We start from the raw sequence: 12,056 nt of genomic DNA, 5'->3' as shown, positions 1-12,056 counted from the left end.
TGGACTAGCATGAGAACAAAGAATGTTTGATCACTCCCTCTGCCAGTCAGAATCAGGCTGTGGGAAGGTGCCCCAAAATAATGAGAGAGTATTATTATTTTAACTTCACCCACAGTGTGGGTTGGCTTTATTCTGAGTTTTAGAAGAAGGTTCAAGTTATTTTATCGAACTCGGTAACTCCATTCCTAATGATTGCGGATCTTGTAGCTTGTGCTATCTCTCCTGCGGATATCAAATATAATTAGATTTGGCAGAATTCAATTTTTATTTTTCTTAAGGATTTTAACAGGTAATATCAACGTTTATTTTAAGCATTTAAATTTTTTATCAATTGAAATTTTCATAGTTGCATTAAATTATGGGCGGTCAGACAATTGCAGGGGGCTCAAAAGTTAAAGTTTATAGCCATTAAAGCACAATTTGCTAACATCACGTGTCAAAATATACAGAGTAAATATCCTTACGTCAAACTCTAATAAGTTCTTAAGCAGCATTGTTCTTACTTTGACTACCTGTAAATTTCAGTTATCTATGGAAATATTTTTCCATCTGTTTGTGTGTACAGTGAAATTGACATTTACCAAAAAATCTACTCCTTCCCAGGCTAAATATAATAATGCAGACAGACTGTTTCTTTGTTTGACTGCAAGGTGTGATCATCTAGCATGATACTGGGAGGAAAGTATATGGGAACTGTCTGCTGAAGTGTATGTTCATGAACTGGTCTTAAGCTTAATTGACTTGCTGTAAAACATGAGCAATCTTGAGGCTTTCAAGTATTTAAGTCCACTTCTCATTGACATGACCTTTGCCTCGAAGCGGAGTTTTGTTTCCAGATCAAAACAAAATTAAAATCCTCAGCCTGACAGCTTTCCACAAGACACTGCAAATCATAGATTTTCAGCTAATCACTACAGTTAGTTGCTCCCAAACTATCCAAGCAGTTCAAATACCGTGAATGCGATACTAATGGGCTATGGAAGCTGTGTTATTGCCCTTCTAGCCTGTTGTTATTTCAACAGAAATTATTATTTAATATTTCAGTAGTGCCCGGAGCCCCAACTGATACCATGGCCCAGTTGTGCTAGAGACACAATACAGTCCCTACCTGCAAGTTATTATAGTCTAACTAGATAAGACCAAAATAAGGATCAAAGAGGAAATACATGCTATGAGTTGACTTGCCCATGGTCATCCAGTTAGCGGAGCCAGGAACAGAACCCAGGCCTCATGAGACCTTGCACAGTTATGCGCTGGATGATGTTGTGTCTCTAATTGGACTATTAGGGAAGCTAATAAATAAAACATAATGAAGGAACTGATCCTGCTCTGTCTGAAGTCAATAGAGGGATCAAACCACAAATATTCATAAAACTTGTTGATGAAAAAGAATGAATAAATGTACTGTAAGCTCAAGAGATGTTTTTCTCGCTAACTTCATTGACAGCAGGATCAAGACCACTTGTGTGTCCGATCTGACATGGTCAGCATCCTTAGGGGGCTCTCCGTGCATCATTCAAAAGTTATAACGTGTCGGTCAGTGCATGCTCAGCTTCGTGTGTGTGCAGAGAGTCAGTTTTACTCAGAACTGGACGGAAAGCCACAGCTGTTTTTCTAGCACACCGTCTCTGTCTGTTGTGCGGTGATGGGGCTCTGAGGAGTGCCTCAAACTTTTTAATGGAGTTAACTTCTCAACATCCATGAGAAGTGGGGAAGTGCTATTGGTACTAAGGGACAGACACGCTAAGGCTCAGACTCTCAAAGGTAGTTTGGTGCTTACCTCCCACACAAGAGCAGGAATCAAACCCACATCTATTATGGCACAGGGTAGCCCCCTAGCCACTGGTTTAAGGTTTAGAACCCTGCTGAAAAGGTCAGAAAGACCCCGCTCTGGAGAGCCGTGTATGTTCTTCACCTCAGAGTCTGATGCTCCTGGGAAAAGCACTGCAGCTACGGGGCTTGTGTAGCTGGTGATTATGTCTATACTTCGAGCTGGTGCTGTAAATTCCTGCTCGAGGAGACACAATTGCATTCGGACTGAAAAATAGAGGGCAGCCGCGTGGCCCAAGCGGCCGGAGGGGCTAGCCACAGTGAGTGTGTACCTAGCATCTCGGAGAGAGACATGCTTGGGGCAGCTAGCCACTCATGCTGTCATACCCAGTGTCTATTTTCAGTGTGCAAGCTTGATCAGAGCTAAGGCAGGTATGTCTCCTCCAACCCAAAGTGTGGATGTACTGTGTGTGTTTTTGTGTGCGTGTATTCTGGAAAAAAGTTAATAAAATGCTCTAGTTTGAGACAGCCCCCTGGTCTGGGAGTCTCACATCAGTAGGACTGAGCTGTAGATGAGCCTTTGACTGCACCAAACACTTAACTCAGGGAAGTTTTCAGACAGAAGCCCATCACTTGCTGACAACTTAATTTGTTTTGCTTCACCCTGAGAATCTCTCTCAGCTGTGCCAGTTATTTGAGCATTCTGCTTTGGTGGAGAGGGTGATCCCTGTGGATTGAGAAAAACAAGCTTGTTTTGTTTGAATAGCTGCTGTTGAGAGTTTCTCGAAAATTAGGCTGCCACTAAGGGACCATTCAAAAGTTTGTTTTTTCTGTTCCCTTGCAGTCACTTGCATCAAACAAACCTACTCTAAAATACATTAGTAAGAAGTTATATTAGATAATACAGCTTTTGCAGTAAGAGAATGTATACTGGCTGGGAATAGTGAAAGACCTCCCTTTATTTAAAATGCTCTATTCTATAGCTCTGACCCAAAACACTGCAGTTATAGGTACTACAGTTTGGGGGCTAATTACTGTTGTATTTTTTAATAAGGCTTCTACCAGTAGCTGAGCTTTTGTTGCCTTTTAAAATGGATTGAGACTAAAATTCAACATCTTTCTTCTTGAGAAGCAAGAAGTCATCTCATGAAAATATGCATGTGCATCATTTCCTATCTGAATTTTCTTACACCTTTGAAACACTTACTTTTTTTTTCCATTGTACAAATATAACATTGCAGAATGGCAAGTGAAATGATATAATTTCATGGTTTGCAGGAAGTTCCCCATCAGGGGCATGGTTTTCCGTTCTGCTACGGCCCTTTTATGCAGCTCTGGCAGGGGTGGAAAAAGTTACTTGGAGAATACCAAATTTGTAGGAATAATCCCCAGCTGATGTTATAGCTAGCATTAGGGTTGTATATAGGCCTTGCCCTCAGTCCCTGGTGTAGGAGATATGGCCAAAGTGCACTGCACTAGCATCATTCTTAGCTTCCCTGTGGGCACAGGAGCAGAGCATAGAATAGAACAGCTCCAAGGCTGTAATAATTTATCCAGAGGCCAGACATGTCCCTGGCAGTCCCAGAATAAGAGGGGCACAAACGGGATTTAAAGTTCCAAGCACAGAAACAGTGAATCCAAACCCATGTATGGATAGGACAATCCAAAGGTTACTACAATGACAATTAACAGAGCTAAATTCTGATGTCCTCACACACTCAAATCTCCCTCAGGCTAACATTTACCTTCTGAATATGGGATAAAATAAAAATGAATGTGTTCAAAATTTAACCCATAAAGAATACAGTTACTGAAACCCTGGTTCCTACATCCTACACTCCTCATGTTGTTTACACTGATGTGATTATGTCTAATGATATTATCTGCAATTGTCTGGTTCTGTTCTGCTAATGATATTGTTTCTTCAGAAAGTGAACATACCCTTCTCAATTCCTGTCATGCTGAACAATTTCTGTATTGGATGTGATGTTAACCTTCATTTTGTTTTGTTTTAATAAAATGTAAACAGTTCCAGTTTGACTTTTTAAAACTGGTTACATTGTTTTTATATAAAAAACTCTGTGAAGATTGCTGAAAAAAATGGTTTCAAATGAGAAATTGCAATGTTCCAAACATGCCAACATGGGACATTTTGACATTATCAAAATGCTTCAGTTTGATTTTTGTAAGCCAAACGTCGTCAAAATCAACATGCTTTTTAAATGTTTCAATTTTGACAACAATGGCTTTTTTTAAAAAAAATTGGGTCAATGTTCCAGTGAAAATTTCCATTTCAACTTTAGTCATTTTGGTTCCACTTGTGAAGGACACAAATTCATTTGTGATGAGAAGCCAATTCTGGATCTTCAACAGTTTAAGGAAGGACTCCCTGTTACAACAACAAATCTTTTGGCCCCCCCCCAAAACCTAAAGAAGCTACTTTAGCTTCAATGAAATATACTTCTCTTTATACTACAGAAAAATAATAACCCAAATTCAAAATGTAAGATTCCTGCATCTTAATTCACACTGACTCACCAAATTGTGCTTGGATAGTGGGCAACTGATTAGCCTTTTAGAGAGTGACTATTATAGTTTTCTCTTGGATAATGTGTAAAAGTTTTCCTAATGGCAGGTGCATGAAATAGTCACAGTTTAATTTCAATTGCTTAATATAAGCATATTCTTGCTTAAAATTGCTTCCATTTTTACACAACAGCTGGACCATATTCATTAAAGCCTGATCCTGCAAAGATGTATGAAGGTGACTAACATTACTCATGTGAGACATGTTTATCATGCATAATATTACTCACCTGTGAACATTCAGAATTAAATCCTAAAAGTGTGCCAGCTTTTAATTATTATTATTTGTTTGTTTTAGCCCCCATATCCTGCAGCAACTGTTATTTCCAGTGACTGACTGGACTCAGGAGGCAACACTTCAACTATCCATCTATCTCAGGTTCTTACGTGGCCCCCATTCTCATAGTGTCTGAGCACTTCACAATGTTTAATGCCCTTATCCTCAGAACAGGGAGTGCAGGTCTATTACCCCATTTTATGGATGAGGAAGTGAGGCTCATAGAGACTAAGTGAATTGCCCAAGGTCACACGGGAAGCTTGTAGCAGAGGAAAGAATTGAACTCGGGAGTCTCCTGAATCACAGGCTAGTGTCCTAATCACTGGTCCTCCCCCCCCCCCCGCCTTCTCACTCCAGCTGGTGTTGAATTGGTGGAGCAGGAGTACGTGCTGATTGGAGGCAGCAAGTTACAGGAGGAAAGTTTTCAGTATTTGAAAACTTTTTAAAATTCTATGTCCTCATTTTAAAATCATCTGAGTGATTTTATTGTCTGGAAGCAACCTTTTCTGGCTACTCTAAAGTATTTCATTATTCTCATGAGAAATTCATGCCAGCCATGCAAACCGACTTGTAAAGCTGTTTCAGAGACAGGACACATTAAGTGACCCAGGTAACCTATCAATGGCTACGACTATCCTAAGGAATGATAATTCAGGGAGCAGGTCCTAAAGAGTCATGGAATGTGCAAGCCTTGTCCTTCTCCATTCTGTTTCTGAATCTGGGCTAATGGCTCCAGTGAAACAAGGCAGTGTCACTGCATGTGTTACATATTTTCACAGAAGTGGCATGTCATATAACATGACACAGATGTTGCTGAATATTTTATGATTTTCTCACCCCTGGGTAAACCTATATGTTTTATAATTTATGGACCCAGAAAAAAGAAAGTCCTTCCATGCCTGTGTGTTTGAAACATCTAGAGGCTGGGCTCTTTAATGCTTCATGACACAGAAAATTAGGTCTCCACTGTTACAAGTCATATCTTGAAAAAAATGAAGGAAATAAATAGCAAGAGTGCTATTGCACTGACAACAAGTGTGTGTGTTTGTGATATTAAGTATGTCTATACATGTTTGGAGGAATGGCGCCTTAATAATGGAAGCACATTGCAAAGATAACATTAAAATCTCAATAGAATATCATCTATAAGAAAACACTCAACATCTGCTATCACTCATAACTAAGCAACCTACTTAGTTATCATACCTACTTTTCATTCGTTTGTTTCCATCTACTTCTTTCCTGACTGTTCCTCCTCCTCCATCATCCCTGCACAAGTGCAGTTGGTGTCAGGCCAGGAGAAAGGGAGAACTCCCTCTTTTGTCCGAATCTGCAGGGCAACATTTTAGAAGAACTCCGCATCTGGCAGACCCCATTGAGGCCATCTGAAAATCTGGCCCTCATTGCTCAAAGAAGAGAAGAGATTCCCTCGGGTTCTCATTTGGTCATGAAATTAGGTTATTCCCGTCCAATGGTTTCTTTTGATCAAGATATTCTATACATTGCTTAACTGATCACAATGTATGCACAATCAGTGAAAGAACCAGCTGCTCTCTATTGAATGTGCCAACCTCCTTGCACTACACAACCAGAGGAAGGATGGTCCTGTAGTTAGGTCCCTATGCTGGGATGTAGGAGACTGGGATTCAAGTCCCAGCTCTGCCACACTCTCTTTGTGTCACCTGGGGGCAAGTCATTTTGTGTCTCAGTTTCCTCTCTGTAAACTGGGGTAATAATACCTCGCAGAGGTGTGATGATGATAAACACGTTGAAGACTCTGAGATAACCAGACACTGTGGTAACAGGCATCATATAAGAACCTCAGCTAGATAGCATTGGTTCCCTGTAGAGCTGTTGATATGGATTCTACTGGCTGCCTCAGATGGAGAACTGGGAATGTATCCTTCCTGTTAGAATGGAACAGGGTTTCTGACAATTTACCCGTGCCATTGTTGCCCACTTGTGCTTTTTCTGGCATGGCAGTCTCAAACATGTGCAGGTTATTTACCGAACTGTACAAATGATCAGTGTTATGCAACACCTTTCATTGCACACCCCATCCTGAGGTAACTGCTGGTTTTCACACTGCATAGCTTTCACTTCAGCACCCACCAAACACTCTGTTGTACCCTTAAGGCCCTGTTGAGCTGCACCTTCTGCAAAAGCAGTCCCAGGAATGCAGAAGGAACAGAGGCTCCATTTTACATCCCATAAGGGTGTGAAACATGCCTGTCCCTCCATTGCTAACCAGCCCCCACTGGCTGCGGGTGCTAGGATGGAATAGAACAATGGGCCAGCCTTTTCCTCATCTTTCCCTTCCCCTTCATAGTGCTGCTAGAGCCATTAGCAGTATGAGCCAGGAGCAGCTGTTGTACTGAACGTTGGAACTGCCAGCCTGGATCAGAGCCCAAGTGCAGGTAGTCCAGTATCTTGTCAGTGACAGTGGCCAGCACCAGATGTTTCAGTTCAGAGGAAGGTGTAAGAACACCATAGGAGGCGGCTGTGGGATAATCTGTCCCCTGCACATTGGTCTCCTCCTGGTCTCTAATAACTAGAGACTGTCTTGAGCCCTGAAACACAGGGTGTAATATCCCTTCCAACATTACTTAACGGGAATGAAAGGATTGCCAGAGTAGTATAAAGGGGCCTTGATGTATATGAGAATCATTGCCCTAGTCTGAGCCTGTACAATTCTGCACGAGACCCCACTAGGGTAAATCTAATCCTTAATGAACACCACCAGGAAAGGTGCCTCTACCCCGCCTCACTTTTCCTTTCAATAGCATTAACACTCAATAGCATAGTAGATAACTAGGTAGGTAATGGGGAGTTTCCAAAGGCACAAAGGGTAATTAGGCACCCAGCTTCCATTGACTTTAATGGTTGTTGAGCACCTAATTTCCCCTTGTTTGCCTTTGAAAGTCTCCCCCAGTAATGGCTAATATTTGTTCTTGTAACTATGTACAAGCACAAATACAAACTATGCATAGTAATCAACCCACTTACCTCCCAGATAATTCCTGCCTCCTCTTTGAGACTCATAATCCCACCAATTGCTCAATTCTCCTCCTGTAATTTAATTTCTAAACACAGCTGTCCAGCTAGTCCATGTGCAGTTCATTACAGATTTTAATGTTAACAGTGCTATTGGGCCAGCTGCATGCTAAAGATAACAAGTAGTTCCACTGGTAATGAAATGGTGACATGGCTACTCATTATTAATTCACTTTTAAATTGTAATGCTCTCAAAAAGAACATTTCATAGTATTTTCCCCCAGCTGGCATGCTAGGGTTAAAATGATTGCACCTATTCTCTCAGTATATTTATATTACTGTAGATTGCACCCCGAACAAATACACAAGCTTCAAACCTTGCAATCATTTTGCAGCCATATGTTAACAAAAATCTGATCTATCAGTGTGACAAATTAGTGTTGCACAGGTGTCGGGGTAGTTTTATAATTCATTAGGCCACCCAGCATCTGTCTCTCCTTTAATTGAAGTTATTTCTATAAGGTTATTTTGGCACCAACCATTAGTCTGATGTTTTTATATTAATGATCTGAACTATGTAGATACTAAAGAAATGCAGTGTGATTCCGGTTAGGTAGAGATGAGGATTTCAACATAAAAAGGGGAGATGGGCAATGCAAAATCATGCACTCTTTTTGTGGACAATTATCCAGTTTTGTTTCAGCCATTTTTGTATTAGCAAAATGCCACATTTCCAATAAAATGGTAACTTGGTTAGCAGCACATGCACAGGGATGAAACTGTGGCTAATCTTAAATTACGTACAACTGTAAGATCTTTGCAGGGAAAATATATGTTCTTTATATGTGAGTTCTGCACCTAGAACAACAGGGCCCTGATTCTTGATTGCTGCTCCTCCCAGTTTCCCAGATCCTGAACTGTCTATACCTGGTGCAGGGTATGTTCCCCAGTGCAGTTATGCTGGCTGGAATATTGGGGTGGGAAGCTAAATCACTGTTCGGTCTGTACCCACATGTGCGGGCAATGATGGAGTGGCACTGCAGGGGCTGCTGTCCTTCACTTGCTGCTACCCAGGGTATCAGTAGCCCATGCAGAGGAGTAAGCAGGTGTGCCTTCAGCCATCTCCTTCCCCTGCATGGTACCATAGATCCCTAGCAGCATTTCACACCAGCTGTTACGCTGATCTAGCAAGATATTTACATGTGAGCTTAACTTTACTCATAGGAGTAACCCATTGACTTCAATGTGCTTAAAGTTAGGCACACACTTAAGTACAGGGCCTTTACACCAGCTACTGATCTGACCCCAAAACTAGTGGGTATTATGACACTATTTATGTTACTTGCATCCAACACCTTTTCTTCTCCTGTGGTTACCTCTGACAAGCTGTCAGGGCTGCATCATTCTCAAGGGCTCCGTTTTAGTTTTACTGACCTTTATTTCTTTGAAATGCAGTTGCCTGTGGCTTTGCCATATGGTTAGATAGCTAATGTTTGCATTTGAGCTTCCTTTCTTTCTTTGTGCATGTATGTGTATAATTTCTTTGATCCTGTCTTCAAGAAATATATTTCTGGGCCATCCTTTCTCTTACACAGGGAAAGAGAAATGGGGTCAACTGATGTTTGGTACATGTGTGTCTTCACGCTTAAGCTGCTCTGATCCTAGCAAGATGACAGACCCCTTCTGTGCCTGCAAGCTGAATATGCTTGTGTTCAATATAAACTGCTGCAAATCCATTCTGCAGTTCTTGTCCACTGCAGCCCTTATATTTAATGGCACTCTCTATACATAAGCTACAGCCCTTATTTATAGTAGTTGCCATTAGACAATAAATGAACAAATATCGTGCTGCACTTTTGACTTGACTGTGATATTGCATATGTTTAGAATGTGTATGCAGGGGTTAAAGTAAAGGGATGCCGGGGAAAGAGGAAGAGTATAGCTTTCCCACTTCTGCTAAACATGGTGGAGAGGTCCAGGGATCTCCTAAGATCTGTGTCAATCTTGGGGCTAAACCTCAGCTATTTTCACAGAGACTGAGTTGCACCCCTCCCCAGTGGAAGAATAGATGGAGATTCCCATCTCCTATCAAGCAGTAGATCCCGTAAGGGGATATAGACTTCATCTAGTAAAGCACCGGCTTATCATTAAGTATGTGAGAAGTCCTGATGGGCCCAAAGTCAGGAAAAAGCTCCTGGTATTTTACCAATTTGTACTTTTTTTAGTTATATCCCCATGGTCCTCTGTAAATTATTCCTCTGGCTGCGTTTCACCCTTCCATTGCCTGTAGGGATTACAATATATTCTGCCTTTGTCCCTCCACACCCCGGATACTAACGTGCTGGTACCAGGGTGACACAATATACCCCTGTATTCATACCCTCCACTATTGTAATAATCTTTGTAGTATGCCTTGTAAGGTATCCTTTGAAAACTCATGATTTGCTGGTCAGTATTGTCCTGGTAAAATGTACGGCAACATTGTAAATGTGACATTATCAGAGCCCCCTGCATGGTGATGTTAACACTTGTTCCAAGCCCCACAGCCCTGCCCAACCAGAAGCTGGCAAACAGGTCTCTCTGAAAGAAAGGAGTGTGCGCTCTGCTTAATTTGCATTTAAGTAGTAAATAGCAGGAACGGAAGACAAAGGAAGTTCAAACAGGTGAAAAAAAACAGCAGGGAACATCCTTCCACATAGACACTTTGGCTCCTGGGTCTCAGCTGGAAATGTTTATTTTTTTTCAAGAGGAGAACTGAAACTATAAAAAGGAGTGACAACACCCCAAGGCACCTCTCTCTATCTCCCTGCCTATTGAATTCACTTCATCTGAAGAGATAAAGGAAGCAGGCGTGGACTCTTGGGGAGAGGTCCTGACCTAAAACGTTTGGTCAGTAAGACTGCTGAAAGCATGGGGTAAGAAAACTTTGCTTTGAATCTAATGTAGTTTGTTAAGTTAGGCATCTGTAAGCATTTTATCTTTATTTTTGTAACCATTTCTGACTGTTATGCCTCATTGCTTGTACTCACTTAAAATCTCCTTCTTTGTAGTTAATAAACCTTGTTTTATTGTTTTATCGAATCCAGTGTGCTCAAGTTGAAGTGTCTGAGTAACTCCATTTGGGGTAACAAGTTGTGTGCATATTATTCCTTTAGGGGAATAATTGACTTAATATATTTGTATTGTCCAGGAGAGGGCTGGGCAGTATAGGACATAGGTTTCTGGGGGGAAATCTGGGAGTGTGTTGGGGTGATTTGTAAGGCTGGCTGGCTGCAGCACATACACAGACATAAGTGGGAGTAACTTACATGCTGGAGGCTGTTGTGAGCAGCGGGGCACTGCAAGTTACAGGGCAGGGGTGACACAACGACTCATTGGTCTGGATTGTACCTTGGTATGTCATAACCAGGGAGAAGGTTGCATTTGAAAAGTATTCATGACCATGGATATGTCCCAAGGGTATGTTGTCTCCCAATTAGTGGCCATATAGCTGAGTGGATTTAACCAAGTTTGGGCGGGGAGGGGTTTGCTGACAGCATGAATTTTCCATCCATTTGAGCCAGTTGCATGAGCCATACTATATTTTTCTTAACTATAATATCCTACCTCTCTGAATAGCTTCCTAAGAGAAACTGTTCCATTTCAGAGCATGGGTATAAATGTTCAGTGTGTCTTTGAGCCAAAGATCCTTAGGACACCTGAATAGAAGCTGCTGAGCCCAAAGGCATTCAGCTTAAAGACCAGTGTATCAGACGTGATGTTACTTCTTCATGGAGCGATCTTCAGCTGGCATCAACTCCATGGAGCTACAACAATTTACACCATCTGAGGATCTGTCCCAATGACTTTCCCTCACTTTTAGTTTCTTCTCCCACTGTATACGCTTGGCAAAGTGGCTGAAATCATTTTGGTTCCTTCCTTTGTCTCTCATTGTTCTGTGAGGTTTGTATAGGGATATGGGGAAGTGGTGAAGAGAGTTGTCAAAGAGGTGGTGGAGTTAAACGGACAGGAGAAATAAAGTTATAGACAGGGTTTCTGTAATTCTAGCTTGCCGGCTTTCAGTAAGAATCCAGGCCCCTCTAAATTATCTTCAACATTTTAAGGTGTGTTTAGCTACCATCAACTGGGGAAAACTTGAGCATTTATTCATTCTCCTCCTGCCTCCTTTTTACACTGTTCTAAAAATGTCCTTTTGGTTTCTAATACACTAAACAAAGGACATTTCAGTAGGTCTTTTAAAAAAATGGTCAATTTAGTGCTTATGAAAGTCGTCAGGCTAACAACCCTGGAGACCAAAATGGTTTATTTATCCATAGATTGGGCATAGCACTGATTGCCGCAGTGTGGGATTCTATTACATATAGATTCTAATATTGCACTCATTATCATAGTATCTGAGTATCTTCCTGTAATGCATAAAGAAACGTGA

Source organism: Chrysemys picta, chromosome 6 (genome assembly GCF_011386835.1).
Source record: "Chrysemys picta bellii isolate R12L10 chromosome 6, ASM1138683v2, whole genome shotgun sequence".
Lineage (NCBI taxonomy): Eukaryota > Metazoa > Chordata > Testudines > Emydidae > Chrysemys > Chrysemys picta.
The sequence above is the reverse complement of the archived record's forward strand: the minus strand, read 5'-3'. Positions refer to the sequence as shown.